Source organism: Miscanthus floridulus, chromosome 1 (genome assembly GCF_019320115.1).
Source record: "Miscanthus floridulus cultivar M001 chromosome 1, ASM1932011v1, whole genome shotgun sequence".
NCBI classification, from domain to species: domain Eukaryota; kingdom Viridiplantae; phylum Streptophyta; class Magnoliopsida; order Poales; family Poaceae; genus Miscanthus; species Miscanthus floridulus.
Window position 1 is genome coordinate 163,667,094 of NC_089580.1, and position 23,714 is coordinate 163,690,807.

Here is a 23,714-nt window from a genome sequence, read left to right on the forward strand (position 1 = left end):
TTGAAAGTGATATTCGGGAGAAATTATCTATAATTTGGACTTTGGCACATATTAGATGAACAATTATAAAACAAGCTATGTGCCGTGCTGCCAAACAATTTAAACCATGTAGGTTTGCTCCAAGGGTTAAGAATAAAATTGAGCAAGCCTACCATAAGATCTACCTAGTGTATGCAACACAAAAGATTAAATATGTAAATGCAAACCTAGACATGAAAAGGAACTAGATGCTTATTGAAATTGCAAGAAATTAGATCTAGTTATCTAACATGGGAAGGAGAATTTGGGTTCATAGTATTCACTAACCCACTTGGCAATTTCCTTGTCCATAATGATGCACCCCATGAAATGCACTCATACTTTGCCAAGTCTCCAAATTCCCCGAAGTCCATAGGACTTCTCACTTCCCTTTCGAGATCCAAACCTTCTTGGTGCTCTTCATGTTGGAAATTATCTCTTTTGGCACCCAAATACATTTGGCCCCATTATTGGTTTGCTTGTTCACCTTGATGGCCACCACCTTGTCATTTTTCTTCTTCTTCAAGAGATAAGGTGTGGATGCCTTTTTGTCCACCTTGTTGGTGTAGGTGTTAGAGAGCTTGCTTGTATCCTTTTTGTTTTTCTCTTTCTTCTTAGCTCCTCCCCCATTCTTCACTTTGTACTCATAGGACTCGTGGCCTTCCTTGTGGCACACGTAGAATACCATGGTTTGTCATTCATCAAGCTTCTTCACTCCCTTGACGGTGTTATCTTGATGAAGTTGGGCTTGCTCCATTTTGCCTATTACTTGAGTCAATTCCTTGGTAAGACAAGCCACTTCTTGCTTTAGTTACTCATTCTCCATTGCAACCTCTGTTGTGCATGTATCTACAACAACTTTTTCAACATAAACTTGGTTGCACAAGGGTGAGTCTAAACATAAATCATTGCAAGAAGTAGAAGCATCCTTTTTAGGCATGTCAAAAATTGAACCTTCCTTTTTAGGTGCCTCGGTGAGGGTAGTACCGACGGCTTCAAGATTAGCAACTTTATTAGTTTGCTCATCACAATGTTTGCACATAGTTTCCATTTTAGCGAGCAAACTTTTATAATCATCTTGTGAGCTAGCTAACTTTTTCTTTAATTTTTCATTTTTCTGTACAAGTTGCTCATCATTGATTGTGCAATTACTTGTGTTTGCACTAGTCTCAAGTTGCTTAATTTTAGTAGATAGCTCCATATTAAGATTGGCAAAAGTTTCATATTGTTCAAGCAAAGTAGCATAAGCTTATTGTGAGCTATCTAGTTTTTGTTTTAATTTTTCAAGCTTCTTTTGTTGACTAGTGCAAACTTTAGCAAAGTTCAGATTTTGCTGCACAATTTTATCAGAAGAAGGTAGCTCATCATCACTATCACTACCATTGTCACTATCACTAGGGATAGGTTTTTTTGTTACCTCGTGCCATAAGGCACACACGTGAGGTGCTTGATGATGAGTGCTTGTGCCCGCTCCTCTTGTGGTGGTCTTCTTCTTCACTTGAAGAATCGCCCCATGACTTTATTGATGTGAGGGCTTTGTCCTTGCACGCCTTGTTCTTTTTCTTGGGTGTGGGCTTGTTTGGACAAACTTCCACAAAGTGCCCTAACTCGCCGCATCCATACCATCCTTTCTTTCTTTGCTCATTTCTTTGATTTGTGAAGATGAAATCTTGAATTTGGATGGGCACACCCTTGACATTGAGCCTTTGGATCATCTTCTCCACCTTGTTGATAAGTTTGATTGATTCTTCATCAAGGTTGGAGGTGGAGGAGGAAGATTGATCATCATCACTTGAATCTTCATCATCATCATCATCATCCTCATCTTCTTCTTCGTCTTCACTTGAGGAGCTTTAGCTTGAGCTTGTCTCAACTTGCTTGCCCTTTATCTTCTTTTTCTTACTACATGCAAGATCTTTGCCTTTGCTTGATGAAGATGCTTTTTCTTGACCCATCTTGTGTGACATTTCAAATGCCACTATCTTGCCAATGACTATGGCTGGGGTCATGGTGCTCAAGTCATCCATGTTGTGAAGGATGGTGATGATTCTTGCATATTTCTTTTGTGGTAGCACAGAGATGATGTTCCTCACGATGTCCGCATCATCTAGCTTCATTAATCCTATTGAATGGAGCTCATTGATAATTAGATTCAAACATGAATACATATCATGAACAAGCTCAACATCATTCATTTTAAAAGAATCATAATTTTGTTTAGCTAGACAATGTTTTTGCTCATAGACATTAGTTGTGCCGTCATGGAGCTCTTGGAGTTTCAACCAAATTTCAAGTGCTGTATTTAAAGTGAACACTTGGTTAAACACATCCATGCTAAAAGATTCAAACAAGCAATTTTTATCTCTAGCATTGAAATGCATTTCTTTTTCTTCACTCTTTGTGGGTTTATCGGGATTCTTAATGGGTTTCATCCCGTCATGAGTGACTCTCCAAATACCCAAATCTACTGCCTCAAGGTGACAAGCCATTCTAGCTTTATAGTAGGAGAAGTTAGTGCCATTAAAGTGTGAAGGCCTAGAGGTATCCATCCCAACCACTCTAAATAGCGTCGGCTCAACGACGGTGAAGCCAAAGGTTCAAATTGAGCCAACTAGTTCTGATACCAATTGTAAGGGACCGTGACGCCTAAGAGGGGGGGGGGGTGAATTAGGCAACTCAAAACTCTAACTCTAAACTATGGCATCTTTTTCTAACCTTAGCAAAACCTATGCAAATGATAAACTATCTAAATATGCAACTATGGTTTTGCTAGTGTGTTGCTACCTCTACCGCAAAAAGAGTTATGCAAACAATGTAAATGCGGAAGCTAAAGAGTAAGGTAGAGATATGCAAACTCCCATCAATGACTCTGGTATTTTTACCAAGGTATCGAGAAGCGCGCAAGCTTCCCCCTAGTCCTCATTGGAGCCCCTCACAAGGAATCCCTCGCAAGGGCCAAGCTCCCGGTCGGGTATCTCTGTGGATAGCCTCGGGCCTTCCCCATGCACAAGTGGGTCTCCAACGTGCCTTCCGGCAAGCCTCTCTTAGATGTTCCCCGCCGTCTTCACTATCAAGCTTCTGGCTAAAACGCCGTGGGCCTTGTTCCCTTTGTTACACGGTGGCGGCCACACCACAAATGCGGTTGGTGTGATCTTGCATGACTACAATCCCTCTACTATACGACAATGGTGCACGCAAGCACCAAGTGGTAAGAGGCATGCAAACCTCACTAAACACTAGGCCTAATCCTAGAGCAAGCGCATAAGCAGTCATCTAATCAACCTAAGCACTTCACAAAGCACCTACGCTAATCACCTAATGAATCACTAAGCAGTATGCAAGTGGAGATCACTAAAATGGTGTATCAACACCATTGGTATGTTTTCTCAGCTCCACTATACTCAAATGGTCGATTGGGGGGGTCTATTTATAAGCCCTACTGAGAAAGTAACTATTGGGGATGAAACCTAGCTTTCTGCTACTGACCGGATGCTGATCACGTCCTGACCAGACATGTCTGGTTGTCCCGACCGTTGGAGCACACACGTTGATCGAACTCGGCTCAGAGTCCGGTCATCATCGACCGGACGTGTCCAGTCACGCTAGTGCCGCTCTAGAACCTCTCTAGAAACAATTGGACGTTGCACTTTGTGCGTCCAGTCGTCTAGTGCCGTTGCATCCAGTTACGCTAAAAACATTGTCGTGATGATGAATAGTGTCACCGGTGCGTCTAGTCACTACTGCTTAGCGTCCGGTCACTGCTGCTCAGCGTTCGGTCACAACTGCTGATGGCTGGTGTTGCCGAGCAACTGATCGAATGTGTCTGGTCCTTATTAGGGCCGCATCTGGTCACCTCTGCCGAGCTCGTTTCTTCGTGATCTTGCGTCCGGCTTGGTTCCCATCTTCATGCTTGGACTTTGCTTGATATCTTGGTTCTTATCTTGTGTATCTTGGGTACTATCTTGTGCTTCTAGGGTCTTGCTTATGGTGTTGATCGTGGAATCATCATGTCACCTTTGTCCAAGTCACGTCTTGCACCCTATTGAACTACAAAATAATTACTTGCAAATTCATTAGTCCAATTTGGTTGTGTTGGTCATCAAACACCAAAATCTATAGTAAATGGGCCTAGGGTCCATTTTCCTTACACCTAGCCTGGGTGTTGGTTTGGTGTGCTCATCCTAGCTAGGCCTCGATTGTTCGGGCCATTGTTAATCTGATGAGTTGCGGGCCATGTGACCTGCCAACTAATCGGCGCCTTAAGACACCCCAGGGTCATAACCCCGAGATTAAAAGCCCTAGTTTGGTTTTGTCTAATTGATGAAACCTATTTGGACTAATCCTTGCATATAAGTGTGTGACTAGATAGGATGGTCCAATCCAAGTGGGGGAGCAAGATGAAGTCCATGGTGATGTTAGTGGACATGTGATGATGGTAATCAAGCTCTAGGACTTGGAAAAGAAGAAAGAGAAAAACAAAAAGGGCTCAAGGCAATGATGACATCAATAGGGCCTTTTTTTGTTTTGGTGATCAAGACACTATAGAGAGTGTGATCACATTTAGGATAGATGGTCGTACTATTTAGAGGGGAGCTCCTATCGGACAACTCGATCATCTAGTGCCACTAGGTGTTGAAATACTTGCATTGCGTTTTAGGCCTAGTGCACAATCGGTGAGAAAGTGATTAACCTTTGAAAAATATATGTGAAAATGCTAACACACTTTCACGTGATGGTGAAACACTTGGAGTGTTAGCACATTTACAAAGGTGGTGAGAAAGGTGAAGAAAAGGAGGCAAAACTCGGCTTGGGGTGCTGCCACGAGGGCACCACCACCCCTTGTCCGGTGCACCGCACCCCTATGGCAGTGACCGGCTGGGAGGCTAAGAGCAGCGAGTTGCATTGGGGGCACCACCACACTATGTCCAGTGGCACCGCCACCCCTAGGGCGGTGCCCACCTAGACATGGCCGAGGAGAGCTGGTGCTAGGGCTAGCACTGAAAGTGACGGTGTGCACCGCCACAGGCGCGATGGTGCACCGCCGTGGGCACCGCTACCCTATCCGGTGGCACCGCCCCTTTTCAATAGAGAGCGGGTGAACTGGAGTTGGTCACCGCTGTGGGCCCCGTCGCTTTGAGGATGGTGCACCACCATAAAAATCCAAAGAAGGGGGTATTCAGGTAGATGGCCAGGTGGTCACCGCCATCCTAGGGGCGGTGCCACCACCACCTAGTCCGGTGCCCCAATGGCTAGTGTTTAGATGTTGGAAAGTGACCGTTGGGACAGGCACCACCATGTCCGGTGCTAGGCACCATCGTGTCCGGTGCCCTCGCAAAAAGCTGCTCCAAAGGGGTAATGGTTGTATTTGCTTGTGGGCTTAAAAATAGAGCTAGTGGCTGGCCTTGGCCACTCACTTGGCACATCTAACAGTTGCATACACCTTTTAAGAGCTGAGCACACCACTCCACTCACTTGTACACTTGATTTCATGATCTTGAGTGAGATTAGAGAGCCTCTAGTGCATTACTTAGTGTTCTAGCATCTTGTGGGACTAGTTGGGCGATTTGGGTTGATGGAGATCTTGTTACTCTTGGTGTTTGCTGACACCTAGATGTCCCGATGATTGGTGGATCATTGAGCAGAGGAAGGTGATTGTCTGTGGCTCTAATCATTGTGATTGTGAGAGGTTCTTTTGCCATCCGTGGTGGAGCACCAAAGGCAACTCTAGTGGATTGCTCGTGGCTTGTGTGATCCTCATCTTGTGTTGGTTGCATGGTACCTGGTTGTGGGTTTGGCGTGTGATACCAATTAGCGCGTGAACCTCTAAGTGAGTGAATCGCCACAACGAGGACTAGCTTGCCAGCAAGCAAGTGAACCTCAGTAAAAATCTTATGTCACCTTGTCTGAGGTTTTCTTGGTATTCATTGATTGATTATGATTGATTGGCTCTATCATCTTGTGATGGGCTCTATCCTCGACATGGCGGTATAATCGTCACATTCCCTACTATTGATGGTAGTTAACAACTAATATAAACCATCAATTAAACATGTATATGGTCATAAATATAATCACCAATGAAGGTTTAGGGGTTTAAACTAATAAATTCCATGAGTTTTGGTGATTCTATGTTTCTAGTAGAGTTTAATCAGAAAACTACCTAGGAGGACCTAATCGTCAAAGGAAAATATGGAGTTCCGCCTTTTCCTACGTGGGAAGACTCTAGAAGAGTCCATAAGCCATGTCACCAAAGCGGAGGGCCAACCCTTGATAGGTGGGGCTGCCTGGCCTATAGGTGGGGCTGCCTAGCCCCCCATGGGCCCACCTATCAACTAGCTTCGTATGGTGGTCTCCCACCACTTTTGAGGATGCATCTAGGCCATTGCTTAAGTCGGTTTGATCCAAGGGCTCACATTGGACCCTTAGGGCTATATAATCCAGCCCCTGCCTCCCCTAGGAATCATAAGTCATTAAGTCATTTGAGAAGACAGAAACCCTAATCTCCTCAGAGCTCCTCCTCCTCCATAGCATAGCTAGTTAGGATAGATCTAGAGGGAGACAAGCAGGACTTCACTTGGATTCCCGATCTTATCAAGAGCATGGTTTGGTATAAACTTTGTACCCCTCTCTCTCTTATTTCTCCATTATTTTTATATGCTAACTACAATTGTTATGACAATCTCAGTATTCATCTTATTCATGTTCTTCATTATAATGTTCAACATCTACTTTGATTATATACTTAGTATAACTAGTTTATCATTATGTATATGCACAAGTTCGTATAGCGCTCACTCTAAAGTACACGGGGTGTGTGGTTGACATTGTGTAAGCATGGTGCTTATACGTTGTTTACCTACGGATATACTCTATATTCTGGGTCATGTGGTAGATCACGGATGTGACACTCCCGTTAAGTCCTTTGTAGTCCACTCCCCAAATATAGGTGCACGTAGGGTCTGATTATGAAGGTAGAATGAGCTCTACTCTCAATCTTCCTTAGTAATATCCCTTAGGTGTAGATATGATGATGATCTTAGCCATAATTTCTAGGTGTAATTGCACTAATCAAATGTATGCTTTGACTTCTAATTAAGAATGACTTAGGAATTATTCCTCTAATATTCTACCTAGCCATGCTAATGCTAAAGAAAGGAGTGCTCTAAATGATTTATTATTATTAGTACTTATTGTTGGTATATTTTAATGCACATAGATAAATCCGTAAGTGCACAGATACCACTGTAGATTTCACATGGAAGTATTCCAAGTATCGTATCTACAAGGAAACGTGTGAGACTAACTACAGTCTAACTTAACAAGGAGTAACGATTAGGTTAAGGGTTAATTTTAACTAGGAGTAGCAACAAGGTTAGGATAAATAGGAGCATAGAGGAGATAGCTAAGGGTCTCTAGTTCTGACTTGGGTAAGCTTATGTCTTCTACTGTTCAACTAGGGACATTACTAGGGAAAGACACCAGCAGAGGATGCTTTCCTTCGCAACTGAGTCCTACGTGCGCCTATAGATGGGAGGTAGACTACAAAGGATCAACAATGCTATATAGTACAATGCTATATAGTACTGATGTCACACACGCAATCTACCACCGATCCAAAATGTATGATGCATCCACGATTAACCTAAGTCTATGCACCATGCTTACACTTACGATTAATACTCTACCCCATTTAGTGCTGGAATAAAGCACTCAAAAGAGTCTAAACCTAAAGAACAATATAAACAAGCTACTTACTTGAATTAGAAGTTGATTATAGAGAAATCTTAGAACCAAGCTCAATTAGAACTTGAATCCACCAAGGTACAAGCCGTAGAGAGAGCACCGATAGGCCGACATCTCCTTGAAACTTTTCCCTCACTCTCTATCTCACTATTTCTAATTATAAGACTAAATCCTATAGAGGACTAATCTTCTCTCGATTGCTAGCTCTGATCCTCATGAGGAGAATATGAATTAGGGTTTTAGGATCTGATGATCTGATGAGGGAGGGGGGTATGGGTTGCTATATATAGGATAGAGGTAGAGTAGCGGCCAAGGAATCGAGGTGGAGTAAGGGGCAAGGACTCTAGGAGGAGTAGGGGGCAAGGAATTACCACATCATCGATCTGCATCATCTCTCCTGACCATCGTTGGATGAACCAACCTAAAACTACCTTAAAATCAATGGTGTAGATCATAGGAAGGAGTATGCGGCGGCGGAAGGTGATGGGCCACCCGCATGGGCCGAGCGGCCTCCCTAGTGGGTCGGCTGGCCCACTATGGTGCCAAGTGGGCTCCTCCTTCTGGTGGCAAGGCTTGGGCTTTGTCTTGAGTTGACTTTCATAGGTGTTGCAGGTAGAATCACTTATTGTCGTCGGTTTGCTCATTTGGAGTGTATGACAGTAGTCTCGGGAGCTATTTTCTGGATAAATCCTCCTATAGTCATGAAATAACCAAAGCTCATAGAATTCATTAGTTTAAACCCCTAAACCTTCATTGGTGATTACATTTATTCCCTTATACTTATTTAATTGATGATTTATAATGGTTGTTAACTACTGTCAACAACTCCCCAAGCTTAACCTTTGCTAGTCCCTTAACAAAGCTAAACTCAGTAATGAATCATGAGTTGCTACAATGTTTTCACACCTCAAAAGTGCACATGCGTTCAAACAAGATTTCTCATCCAGATTAGAACAATCTGACCTGACTTTCAAACTGACCCATATTACCTTTAACTATGGGGCTTCTCAGCCTTCACTTGGGTCTTAAGCAATTGAAGGACAGAACGATCAAGTCAAGCACTATATCTTAAATTTCTTTGTTCCACCATTGTTTCAGAGTTTTTATAGGTTTCCAAAATAAAACTCAGAGATTCCATTGTATGACACTCTCAAGTCTCTCAATATATGTGGTATTTGTGGATCATCACCAAGGCAATAAAGATGTTATGCCTTTTTCTTCCTATCACTAAGGCTTTATATGGAGTTCATAGGTAGGGAGAAAGCTAGAAAATACTTGTAATGTATATATTATAAAGTCAAACAACGGATCCAAAGAGAGTTGAGTCATACAATCAAATCAAGATACACATGTGTGTGGATATATATGGTGGCTAATCTAATTCTACTATGCTCCTTGGAAACATATCTCTCCTTTGAAACTTAGAAACATTTGGTAGAGAGCAGGGTCTATCTTATTCATCTTTTTTCATCTTTTTTATTTTTTAGGCGGGCATCTAAGTACCCATTGTTTTAGATATCTCAGACACTTATCCATTTTTTCAACTCTTTTTTTTCTTCTCCTTTTTTTATGAATAACTTTTGCATAGCCCCATGTCTCTTTTCTGCAACAAAACTTTGAGAGATAGCAACAACAACTTGGAGCATTTATTTGGTGAATGGAAAACCTAACAAGCATGTTTTTGGGTTCACTCCTAGTGTAGGAGTAGAACATTTTTGGGTGGATCTAAATGGAAGGCATGTTCTTGCACCTACCCCTAGTGTAGGAGTAGTGCATATGTGGGTGTTGTGTACATGATACTGATTTTAAGAGCATGACAAATCTCTCATAAGGGTCAACAAAGCTTGACAAAACTCAATGCATAAGCAAGCAGCATATATGTGGGCTCCTCCTTTTGGTGGCGAGGTTTAGGCTCTGTCTTGAGTTGACTTTCATAGGTGTCACGGGTAGAATCACTTGTTGTCATTGGTTTGCTCGTTTAGAGAGTATGACAGTAGTCCTGGGAGCTATTTTCTGGATAAATCCTCGTGCAGTCATGAAATCACCAAAGCTCATGGAATTCATTAGTTTAAACCCCTAAACCTTCATTGGTGATTACATTTCTGCCCTTATACATGTTTAATTAATGATTTATAATGGTTGTTAACTACCATCAACACTTATCATTTATACATATCTTATCCTATGACTTATCCATGTTGTGAGTAGAGTAATGGTTATGGTTTATTTCTGCTTCAATAGTATAAGTTATCATTACATGTCCATGCTAGACCTTCCCAGTGGTAAAAATATAAATAACGATACCTGGAATACTCTCAGGTAAAATGCTACAATGGTATATTATTTGTGCGCTTGTGGATACTTTTGGTTCATAGATTTATATATATTCTCTCTAGTCACATAATTAATAAAGAACTGCTTAGTGTTATTCTAGTAGTAATACTATGTAGTACCAACAAATATCTCTGCATCAACACTAGGGATGACAACCTAGTAAAGATAGGGATATATGTTTATGATAGGTGGCTAAGTACTTCAAACAAGTGACATATTAATAAACACCAACAAGCATTTTTGGCGCCATTGCCGGGGAAGGTAACTAGGTAAAGGAAGTATTGATAAACTTATACTTATTGATGTGATCGAGGAAAACCATTGACCTCTGCTCAGGCAGGATTACCCTTGTTTTGTTTACTTTTGTATCTTATGTAGGGTAATGTATGACTAGTTTTGACCTTATGACAAACTATGTTGAAGATCCAGAAGTATTAATCAAGAGAACCAGAGCTAAACTCAAGAAGACTCTAGCTTTGAAGTGGAAAGACAACCAGATAAGGTGAAGCTTAACACCAGAATTTGGAGCCATGGCTAATAGGACTCTCCATGAATTTTCTGCTCCAACCACTACCAACATCCGTACTAGACATAATGTCATTGTTGGAGACAACGGATTCAAGCTCAAGCCAGCTCTCATCAATATGGTGCAAGTGAGCCAATTTTGTGGAAAGGCACATGAAGATGCGAGTGCACATCTCCAACACTTTCTAGAGATCTACAGCACTTTCACCATCAAGGGAGTAACCAAGGATGCCATACTACTTTGCCTCTTCCCATTTTCACTTTTGGGGAAGGCGAAGCAGTGGTTATACGCTAACAAAGATAGAAATACTACATGGGATAACTGCTCCACCACCTTTCTAGCAAAGTTCTTTCCCATGGGCAAGACCAATGCTCTGCATGGGAGAATCTCAAGCTTTCAGCAACAACATGATGAATCTATCTCTAAGGCATGGGAATGCTTTCAATATTACATTGCGGAATGTCCTCATCATGGGATGGAGAATTGGCTACTCATATAGACTTTCCACCATGGGCTAACTAACAGTACTTGTGAGACTATGGATGCTGCTGTTGGAGGTACATTCCTGTCACTCACCATACCAGATGCAATAGCTCTTGTGGAGAAGATGGCCTCCAATCAAGGTTGAAATAAAGAACGTGCTCAAACCCGCAAAAGAGGTGGAGGTATACATCAACTCAAAGAAGTAGACATGCTATCTGCCAAGATGGACCTACTGATGAAGAAGCTTGAACATCAAGCCAATGAGAAGCAAGAAGTCATGCACATTCATGATTCTCTCATGACATGTGAAGTGTGTGGAAGCACTAGGCATTCGGGGAATAACTATCCTAAGACCCACGAGGATGTGAATTTTGTCAACAACAACAATTACTCTCGTCCTCAGCAGAATCAAGGATGGAACCAACAACAGAGGCCAAACTACCAAAGTAACTACCAAGGTAACAAACAAGGTAACAATTATAATAACTTCAATCAACCGCCCTTGAGAGAATTAATTGCTAGCTAATCTAGACTCATGGAAGGATTATCTAAGAAGGTAGCTACCAATGACAAAATGCTAGAAAATATAAGTAATTGAATGGATAGCTTTGCTTCTGCCATTAAGAACCAATATAGCTTTAATAAAATGATAGAATCACAAATAGCTCAGTTGGCGGCTGCTGTTCCTCCATCCAACAAAGGTAAGATTCTAGGGCAACCGGAAGATCTAGAAACTACAAATCTTGTCGATATTCATAATGCAGCTTACTACTACACGGAGCCATCGACGAGGTGGATAGATTATACCTTGCCTAAGAAGAAGAGTGATCTAGGGAGACCTGTCATCCCCATCGCCATTGGACCGCACATTTTTCAAGAAGCTATATATGACGTTGGAGAGAGTGTCAACATCATGCCTAAGGTAATTTATGATCAAATTAATGGACATGCTCTATTGTACACAAATATGCGTTTGTAGCTTACAGATCAGTCACTCTAGTACCCTAAGGGATTCTTGAAGATGCCATTATTCGAGTGGGACAATCATATGTTCCCATAGACTTTGTGGTTTTGGAAACATGTGGAGATGTAAGGGCACCCATTATTTTGGTCTGACCTTTCCTAAGCACCGCTAAAGCCATCATCTACGTAGTCAGTGCCAAGACCTGCTTCATAATCAAGGATAGAAAGGAGAAGTTTTCTTTTAAGAATCATATCTTGCAATCTCCTGGACATCCGCAGACGCTGTACCTACCCAAAGAGACAACAGTGAGTAAGAAGAAGAAGAACAGGAGAAGAAGGAAGAACAGAGCTAGGCAGCCACAAGAAGAGATAGTCAACATGATCAACACGCTCTGATCTGAGTGTGATCACCTCCACGCTTCACCATTCCTTGCTAAGAAGGATGATCTAGGCATACCAATGATTGAGTGTACCATTGAACAAAGAATCTTCTACAAGACCTTTTGCGGTATTGGATCAGGAGTCAACATAATGTCCAAGGTAATGTATGAATATTTATTTGGTGATGAACATTTGTTTCCTACATATATGTAATTGCAGATGGTGGACCAATCAATCCGATCCCTAGAGGGGATAGCAAAAGATATTATGGTAAGAATACATGATCACTATGCCCCTGTTGACTTCATGGTTCTAGACATAGGAGAAGAAGAAGACGATACACCTAGCATCCTTGGAAGACCGTTCCTCAACACCACCAACGTGATCATCTATGTCGGATCTGGACAAGTCCACTTTCAATTCCCTAAAGAAAAGGTACGTTGTTATTTTAATAGTTATACTACTTATGAGCAGCCCAAGAAGTCCTACTCTAGGAGGAGACGTCGATCATTCTGAAACCAGAAGAATCAATCTCCAAAGAATGAATGGAAGGAAGATAAGGAACCTGAAGGAGTTGTAAAAGATGAACTCGCTCCGCCAAAGTCAAGTCCACAGACCAATTAGGTGTGAAAGGAGAAGGTAACATCATCACCAGAGTCACAAGAGGCGCAATCATTAGAGTCTCCATCCCTAGGACCGGATGATGCAACCGAAAAGTAAAGGACTCTTCTCTAGCCAAGTCCTGTTCAGAGCATTTAAAAATCCAAACCCTGGCCGTGAGGTAACATCGGTAGTTATCCATATTTACTTTTTGCATTGCATGAATAATTTTTCACTTTAGCATATTTACTTTTCTACGTTAGCATTGGATTTAGAAAAGAAAAAAAATAAAAAGTTTCATTATTGCATTATATCATTGCATCATAGAGCCTAAATCCCTATGTGAATAAATCTGCAGTGTGTAAAAGCCCGTAGGAATATTCACCATGGTGGCATAAAAATAAAAATAAACATGCATGCATATTCCCTTTTTGCATTATATAAATAAGAAAATCCAAAAATATATTACTTAGACATCCTACTAGAACTTTGGCAATTAGGTAATCTGTCTAAACCCCCAAGGATAACAAATCTCTGAATGGCTAACCGCTAACCCCTTAACTTAATCTATGCCATAAGTTTTTGTGTTCTTGTTGGAATATTTTGCAGGATGATCAAGAGTAAAGCCATCCATCTGAAGAACATATTCCTGAGCCGTTGCTACACCTATTGCATGAGAAAAAACAACTTCTATAAGGATGAGAGAGATTTTAAGAAAGACCACGACAACATCTAGCTTGGGGGAGGAGCATCCCCATGTATCTAGCTAAGTATTTCTCTCTCTTTTCGGTTTTAGTATCTTTGAGTTTTCTATATATTTGCTAGAGTCATAAAAAGATGCATAACAAGTTAAAACAAAATAAAAATTTATGTTAGCTATATATATAGTAGGGTGTGATCTTAAAAATGAAAATAAAATAAAAGTATGTGTCTAGTTTAGTTTTGAGGATTTAAATAAAAGAACTCTGAGGATAATCTTTTGCAATAGAAATGATGAATAGTTGCTCTATCGTAATTCCTTTTAAGTACCTAGTTTTCAGCCTTGAATTCTCCTGAGTTTTGGATACGACTGTTTTGATATAAGAATTTACTCTGAACTTGAAACTTGTGGGTAACATATGCTTGAGCAAAGTCTAGGTAATTGACGGATGTGATATGAGAAGGTCTGAGCTGATGTTTGTCTTATTCCTAGTGATACTAGAGTTTTAGAGATTTATCTTTGAAAACATAAAAATCTTACATGATGAGCTCCTATATGACAAAGCTTGAATTCCTACCAAGACCATATATGATATTTAGATTAGAAAAACTTCCACTCATATATGCTGCTTGTTTTGCATTGAGTTTAGTCAAGCTTTGTTGATGCCTTATGAGAGGTTTGTCATGCTCTTAAAATCAAGATCATGTACACACCACCCACATATGCACTACTCCTACACTGAGGGTAGGTGCAACAACATGATTTCCATCTAGATCCACCTAAAAATGTTTTACTCCTACACTGGGAGTAAACACCAAAAATATTCTTCATAGGATATCCATCAAATAAATGCTCCAAGTTCTTGTTATCTCTTAAAACTTTTTGTTGCAGAAAAGAAGCATGGGGCTATGCAAAAGTTATTTATAAAAAAGAAAGAAAAAAAGAGATGAGAGAAAAATGGACAAGTGTCTGAATTATTAAAAAAATGGGTACTTCAATGCCTGCCTGAGAAAAAGAGATGAATAAGATAGCCTATGTTTTTTTGCAAAGTTGTTTCCAAGTTTCAAAAGAGAGATATGTTTTCAAGGAGCATAGTAGAATTAGGTTAGCCACCATATACATCCATACACATGCACATCTTGATTTACTCAACTCTCTTTGGATTCGAGGTTTGACTTTACAATATAAGTATTGCAAGTATGCTCTTTTATGCTTTCTCTACTCCTACAAGCTCCACATAAGCCTTAGATGTCGGAAGAGAAAGGCATAACACCACTATTGTCTTGGTGAGGATCCATGAATACCACATATATTGAGAGACTTGAGAGTGTCATACAATAGGAAGCTCTGAGTTTTATTTTAAAAATCTATAAAAACTCTAGAGTAATGGTTGAACAAAGAACTTAAGACATAGTGCTTGACTTGATTGTTCTGTCTTTCAATTGCTCAAGACCTAAAGTGAAGGCTACAAGCCCCATGGTTGAAGATAATATGGGTAAGTTTGAAAGTTAGATCGGTTTATTCTAATACCAGAGGAGAATTCTTGTTTGAACGCATGTGTACTTTTGAGGAGTTGCTTCAATGTTTTCAAAATCCTTAAACTCCAGATTTAGTTACTAAGTTTAGTGTTGCTAAGGGACTAGCAAAAGGTAAGCTTGGGGGAGTTGTTGACAGTAGTTAACAACCAATATAAATCATCAATTAAACATGTATAAGGGCATAAATATAATCACTAATGAAGGTTTAGGGGTTTAAACTAATAAATTCCATGAGTTTTGGTGAATCTATGTTTCCAGCAGGGTTTAATCAGAAAACCAGTAAGGAGGACCTAATCGTCAAAAGAAAATATGGAGTTCCACCAAGGTACCTACATGGGAAGACTCTAGAAGGGTCTAGAAGCCACATCACCGAAGCGGAGGGCCACCCCTGATAGGTGGGGCCACCCGCCCCCCTAGGCCCACCTGTCAGCTAGCTTCGTATGGTGGTCTCCCACCGCCTTTGAGGATGCATCTAGGCCGTTGCTTAAGTCGGTTTGATCCAAGGGCTCACGTTGGACCCTTAGGGCTATATAATCCAGCCCTTGCCTCCCCTAGGAATCATAAGTCATCAAGTCATTTGAGAAGATAGAAACCCCTCCCTCTCTTGTTTCTCCATTATTGTTATAGGCTAGTTACAATTGTTATGACAATCTCAGTATTCATCTTATTCATGTTCTTCATTATGATGTTCAACATCTACTTTGATTATATATTTAGTATAGCTAGTTTATCATTATATTTATGCACAAGTTTGTATAGCACTCACTCTAAAGTACATGGGGTGGGTGGTCGACATTGTATAAGCGTGGTGCTTATATGTTGTTTACCTATGGATACACCCTATATTCCGGGTCATGTGGTAGATCGCGGATATGACACTCCTGTTGAGTCCTTTGTAGTCCACTCCCCGAATATAGGTGCACATAGGGGCCGATTACGAAGGTAGAACGAGCTCTGCCCTTAATCTTCCGTAGTAATATCCCTTAGGTGTAGATATTATGATGATGTTAGCCATGATTACTAGGTGTAATTGCACTAATCAAATATATGCTTTGACTTGTAATTAAGAATGACTTAGGAATTATTCCTCTAATATTCTACCTGACCATGCTAATGCTATAAAAAGGAGTGCTTTGAGTGATTTATCATTATTATTACTTACCATTTATACATATCTTATCCTATGACTTATCCCTGTTGTGAGTAGAGTAATGGCTATAGTTTATTTCTCCTTCAATAGTATAAGTTATCAATACATGTCCATGCTAGACCTTCCTTGTGATAAAAATATAAATAACGATACCTGAAATACTCTCAGGTAAAATGCTATAATGGTATATTATTTGTGTGTTGTAGATACTTTTGGTTCATAGATTTATATATATTCTCTCTAGTCACATAATTAATAAATAACTGCTTAGTGTTATTCTAGTAGTAATACTATGTAGTACCAACAAATATCTCTGCATCAACACTAGGGATGACAACCTAGTAAAGTTAGGGATATAGGTTTATGATAGGTGGCTAAGTACTTCAAACAAGTGACACATTAATAAACACCAATACCTACCTTGCATTTACATTTCTAGTGTTGCTTCGCTCTTTAGTGTAATTAGTTTTAAGAGCAAGCTTGTGTCGGGTCTAGTGGTTAGTGTGGCTCTTTAGTTAGCCTTTGAGAGCACACTTAGCGTAGTGACTTAGCCATTGTGTGCTTAGAGATTGTAGTCATTAGAATTGTGGTAGGTGGCTTGCATTTTTAGTAGGCTAGCGCTACTCTCGCTTTGCCATTTAATTGTCTAACATCTTTGCTAAATGTTGTTGTAGAAATTTTTAATAGGCTATTCACCCTGGTCTAGCCATTAGGATCTTTCAGACCCCCACCTCTCTCACATGCCCTTGTCCGGAGGTTGTCGAGGAGTTCCTCGCTGCCACTTGTGCCCATGGTGCTTTCCTCCAGATTTTGTCATGGTGTCACCATGGTGACACTCGGTCTTAGCACCATGCGAGAGGTGCACCTGTTCTTGTATCAGTGGGTGCCAAGCGGGAAGAGGCTTTCCCTTAGTTTTGGGCTTTCCTTGCTGCGTGCCCTTGGGGCTGCGCCTTTGTCCAAGGTAGCCAGATAAATCATTTGATGCGAGGAACTATGTCGCCGACCCCCTTTTCATATGGCCATGAGGTTTTTTTGCGGTCGCACGTCGGCTCATAGGTCTTAGACCTTTTGTTTCTTCTACATGACTGGGCAACGATCACACTTTAGGCTTCACATTGCGCGTCACCCTAGCTTCTTTGCTTCGTTGATCTCTCTCAGAGAGGTCGTGGACCCCTGATGGTTTGTGAGTCTCTAGAGCAGGTGTTAGGTCTAAGACCTAGGACGCAGGGTAGAGTTGGTCGAGGCTTGGCCCTGACCTCTTATCCTGGCCACGGGGACCTAGCTCCATTTTTTCCTAGCGTCCTTGCTGACCTTGATAGGTCGTGTTGCCTTGTAACAGGCAGGTCTAGTTTCACCCCATGTAGGGAGTGGCATGTCCACCATAACCATGTGGTCAGAGTGGTGCGCCTCATCATGGTCTATGGGTAATCCGAGCAGGACCCGATATCCTCCTAGCGGTGCAGAAAGTGACCAACACGTAAATATTTGTAGTTTTGCCATACTTTTTGATCGGATGTGGACTAGCACTCAATGACACATGGTTTATACTGGTTCAGGCAACATGCCCTACGTCTAGTTTGAGTTGGTCGGTGACTTTATTCCTGAGCCCAGGTGCTCAAAGTTTGTTGTGGGGTTATAAACGAGAGGGAGTAAGATGGGGTTTGCAAAAGGTCCGGTCAGACTCTAGACCGAAGGGCCAAGAGAGATGGGAGCTCCTATGTGCGCTAAGTATTTGAGCATGTGCTCTATTGTAATCGTTTGGATCGTAGGTTGTTTGATCCGATGGTGGTTGAATTATCTGTGAATCATTCGATTGTTGGAGAGTCATCGTTATTGGGAGAGAGCTCATCCCCTTTTATAGATGAAGGGGATGACCTTACAAGTGAGAGAGGGAGAGTTTGTATGCTACTAAGTCTTGTTACCCATGCTATCGGGTACGAGATGATGGTAGGTGCCCACAATACTATTTATGTCAGACGCATATGGGAGGTTTTTATCGTATTCACCATGTATGGCAAATGACGGCGCCCATAACACTATTGATGCCTAGGGGCATGTGGGGGTCTTACCATGTTTGCCTGGTATGGGAATTGATGGCGCCCATAACAATGTAGGTCAAAATGTCGGCGCCCACAACACTGCTTGGGTTCTAACATGCCTGGAAGGTTGTAGAGCACCCTTCTGACATGTCCTATCAGTACTGTAGGTGTACAGAGTATGGTCCTTGGTATTGTGGTTGACTTGAGTGCCCTGCCTTACTTGCTCTATCTATTTCCTGGGTCTTCACCGAGCAGGCGTCCCTAGTCGGTTGATCCCAGTTAGCTCCGACTGTGCCAGTTGGAGAAGAGTTGTAAGTAGAGGTTCGGTGCATCCCTAGTCAGAGAGGTGGGTCGGAGTTAGAAGCAGCGTTTGGCCAGGACTTCTGGTCGGAGAGGCAGGCCAGAGTTGGAAGTGAGCGCTATTCCTTCTTGACCAGGCCTTTTGGACAGAGAGGTGGGCTAGAGTCAGAAGTGGGTGCCATTCCTCTTAACCAGGCCTTCCAGTCAGAGATTGGATCGCCCTTCTAGCCTGTTGTTAGGTATTTGGGCGAGCCCAGGAGTTGCACGTCATTTGCAATGTCATCCGCTAGGCCAAGCTTTTGCTGGGAAGCAGGTCCATGAGGGACCCTGAGTTTATGAACCTGACACCTCTCCGATCGACATGGAGTTCAGCTATGTCTCACGTGAGACATCCCATAAATCATCGACCGTCAATCCCATTGGTCCCCAACTGCCTGTACAGTGGCCAGAGGGCAAGATGCCTCCCCCAGAGGGGGTCAAACCGAGAGACTTTGAAGCGGATGACTCGAACACAGGGAGAGATGGTCATGTGGCTCCACACCACTGATTAGAGCCATGGGGGCCATCTCCTTCCTGCCCCTATCCCTTTTGTGGCCCTGAGCCCTTCTAAGGGCTGGCCCAAGAGAAGGTTTCCTAAGCATGATGTGGGGTCATGCATGCTGAGGGGTGCTCAGCATGTGAACCTAGGGGGCTATCGACCTCCCCTAGCCATGTCACATCTTGGCAGTGCCCTCTTGTAAATGGTCGTGCACCATAAATCATGGGTACGTGAATCAAAAGATAATGAAGGCAAAAGGTTCGAGGCTTACTCGGGATATGTTGCCATGCTGACGCCCACTGCTCAATCTTTTGCCTAGCCGCCTCCGCCTTCCCTGCACTACAAGAAGGTGGTTAGTAAATAGAGTTGAGTATGCGTCCGCCTGAGTTGTCCCTTGTGGCTGGTTGCTGGAGCTATAAATTGAGAGGACCGGTATGGCAGAGGGGATCGTTCGCTTTCTGGTGCATGCTCGTTGCTTCTTCCTTTTTGCCTTCATGTGCTTGTAGTTTTCCTTCCTCTTTGGGTCGATGGATTGCGATAATCACCAGCAGGAGGGGTCGCCGGAGTGAAAGCTCTAGTTTGGTTTTGGTGAATTGATGAGAACCTAAGTGCTAACCTAGTTTATCTAAGTGATTATGAGATAGGAGGCACTATTCCAAGTGGTGGAGCAATGGTAAAGATCATGATGATGGAGTGACCATGGTGATGATAAAGTGCTTGGACTTGGAAAATAAGAAAGAGAAAAACAAAAAGCTTAAGGCAAATGTGATATTCCATAGGAGCTTTTCTGTTTTGTGATTGAGACACTTAGCGAGTGTGATCACATTTAGGATCGATAGCCGTACCATTAAGTGGGGTAAAACTCGTATCAAAATGCGGTTATCAAAGTGCCACTAGATGCTCTAACTCAATGCATATGCATTTAGGATCTAGTGGAGTGCTAACTCCCTTGAAAGTATTTGTGAAAATATGCTAACACATGTGCACAAGGCGATACACTTGGTGGTTGGCACATTTGAGCAAGGGTGGAAAAGTCAGTGAAGTGAAGGAGGTGATTTTCACTGAGAAACAGTGACCGAACGTAGGTCATGTGGTGACCAGACTTGGAGGTGGTTTGTCCGATCAATTATAAAATGAAGTTTGGCACGTGTAGCGCCCGGTTTTAAGAACAAAACCAGATACACACCATATGTGAGTCTAGGAAGTCAAATCTCACATATAGCTACAAATAAGGGTAATATCAAAAGACAATGCTTAAATACATAATGTATTAGTATAAAGAATATAACCTTAGAGTATAGACAGCGGAAAAACAACTTCGATCTTCAGGCGAAGACTCCAAATCCACAGGGACAACTGACTGGTTGATCACAAGCCTAATTCCTTCAAACTCTAGCAATCTGGTACCCATCTAGGATTTTTATCCAAATAATTGAAAAGTAAAGCAAGCGTAAGTACATGTTGTACTCAACAAATATAACATGAGGTTCATGAGGTTCAAAAGGCTGACACTGGTTTCACTACGATTAGCTTTTAATGAGTCATCTTTTAGCATTTGAGTAGCAACAAGTTTACCATAAGCCCATAAACACATGATCAGGTAAACATGAATAATCAATAGCATAAACAATTAACCATTAGTGAGCATCTTCATCATCCATATCATTAGTGTTCATCATCTATTAACCATTCATGATCATCTATTCCGTAAATGTTCCAAGGCCACTCATGACCGTGAGCACGGCTGATATACCTGTTTTACACTCTGCAGAGGTTGTACACTTTCACTGTGAGTCGTGATTTAGCCTTTCGCTTGAGGTGACCAGCCTCTTGACCCACTACCAAGGAAGGTCAGCAGGGTTCACTATAAAGCCTTTCGAAGGTTCGTCTACCAAGTTAGGGCCATTAGATTCACTTAGCAAACAGATATAGAGCCCCCTTCCCGATGGCACATTGACGCACAACCTATACTCAAGGGGACAGAGGCCGCACTATACCCAATTCAGCAAGTCATTCTTACACCAATAAAGGTAACCACTAACAAGCTAGAAAAGGTCCTCATATTGAGCTAAAGCTAGAGCCATGTAGCCCTCACAGCTGTACTGTAAGTCCTAGATGATCACTTACAGATAAGTCCTTAGGGAGAGGAATCTAGAGCACCATAAAATAGCCCAATGATCTAGCCCCTTGTTCCATGTTGCTAAAAAGCATCTTTTAATGTTTATTGCATATACCATTAGTCAAGTTATGTTGGGGACCTAACACCAGGGTACCCCAGGAGGTGGAACAGATAACCATCGAACGTTAAAAACTTCTGGACGGACATGGGCATCGCTGCGTTTCTTGCTCGAGTGATGGGAGTTTGGTTCTGCCTCGCCCAATGCCTTTGGGCTAGCTCCACCCCGCCTGAGGGTTTAGGGATAGACTCCGCCTTGCCCGACCCCCGAGGGCCAGGCTCGGTCTTGCCCGAAGGACAAGGGCCAGCTCTGTCTCACCCGAAGAGCTTAGGGATTGATTTCGCCTCGCCCGAGAGCTTAGGGATTGATGGATTTCGCCTCGCCTCGCGTCCTCCACAAATGATGGATGTGCGGTCACCACATTATGATCATAGGGGAGCGGCATCCGCTTCCTGGCCCCTCGGGTCCACCAGATCGGAGAGCTCGCTTCAGCCTCTAGACGCCCTCTCCAATCGGAAGGCCTTGCCCACAGCGCTACTCTAGACCCTGACCCCGCATCCCTCTGACAGAGACTCATAAGAACAAGAAGACATGCGGAGCAAGGCTGGGCGAGGCTCATAAGTCAAAACCTCTGTACCGAAGTCCATACCCTATGTGGGGCAGTACTCTATAGCCATCCTGACATTCCATGTGGCATCGATAGTATTGTAGGCGCTTATCATCCTTTCGCACCCACCGGAATAGACAACAAGGCTGGGTAAATGTGAACAACAAGGCTAGGTAGCATACGCACCCTAGCCCTCTCACTTGTAAAGCCGTCCCCTTTATCTATAAAAGGGGATGCGCTTCCTCCAACAAAGGGACCAACTTTTGATAACACAGAACACACACAGTCAAGCTGGTACCAAGCTCTTGGCATCCTTTTGATCCTTCCATCAGAGACTTGGGACCAGTCCCTCTCTCGATCGTTTGTACCCCCTACTATGAACTATTTTTTGGTGCTAATAACACAAGCAGCAACAAACTGGACGCAGGGACATTCGGCCCGAAACAGTATAAATCTTGTGTCCTTTAGCACACCATCCGGGCCTAACGCGCATTACTATAAATTTACTTGCCGGTGCTTGTACGAAACACCGATAGTTGGCACGCTAGGTAGGGGCCTTTGTGTGTTCCAAATCAGGCCTCGGATGGCCACCCATGCAATTAGCTGGGTTCCGGGCGCACACGTGCGTTTCGGTGACCTAGATTTCATCGTCACACTAGGAGGAGAGCTAGCACTGGCCCACACGGTCGTGCAGTCTCTCCCTTCCATCAACCTTAGCCTCTAGAGGCTTGAGGGCCAGCCAGGAGACTCCCTTGGACCCTAGTTATCTAGGGAGGCCCCACACTGCATCACCCTCTCTCCGGAAGGCCCCGTGCGGAGTGTCCCGACAGTGTTTCTATTCGATCTCTGCAACGCCACGGCGACCGCTGGCCACCTTCTGGCACTACGCATGGTTCAGCCACCCATAGACAGCGAGTTCGTGGGGACAATTGAAAATGATATGGAGACTCTCCATAGGCTCCTCACATAGGAGCCATGATTGTCCTCTAGCTCTAACTCCAGCAGGGGGAGCCACCACCCTTCCTAGGAATGCTTCATGGTGTAGACCCCCGAGGGGCACGTCAAAAGTGTCTCTAGGGAAGAGGCCACCCCACAAGCAACCCTGGTGGTAGGTCCAGGGAGGATATGGTGGCCCCATCTCACCTAAGGATGGAGCAGCTAAGGGCCCTCAAGCTAGAGATCGATGAGGCCGGGCAAGGGCTCGTCCGAGAGTATGTGGACATCAATCATGAGATTGAATGCCACGTAGACGGGGGGCGCACGCGTGCCACGGCTCGAACTGTACACCAGAGGATCCTCATCGACGATGGGACCCTCCCTCACTTCGCTCAGGCAAGCCAAAACATCGCTGCTACGATGGCCTTGCTGCACAGCCTTCTGGAGGCCGCGACGTCTGAGGATCGCCGCGCCCGCCGAGAAATTCGCACATTGCTCAAGCGTACAGCAGTGCAGCAGGCAAAAAGCTCATTGTCCCAATGACACAAGCCCAACGCTAGCTAGTGCATGCCCTCGGTACGCCCCGCCAAGGATGCGTCCATTCACCAAACACCGCAGGCGGCAGGCAGCCCTCCGTCATCCTAGTACATCAACGTCTCGGCCATGACTGTGACGTGCGTA

General features: G+C 43.1%; 1 non-coding gene across 1 annotated transcript; it reads right to left on the bottom strand.

The window, feature by feature from the left end:
• Positions 1-10,989: 10,989 nt before the first annotated feature.
• LOC136511705 (small nucleolar RNA R71) lies at positions 10,990-11,098 on the bottom strand. The gene has a single exon (XR_010772807.1). It is a non-coding gene; the product is annotated as a small nucleolar RNA R71 (small nucleolar RNA).
• Positions 11,099-23,714: the final 12,616 nt, after the last annotated feature.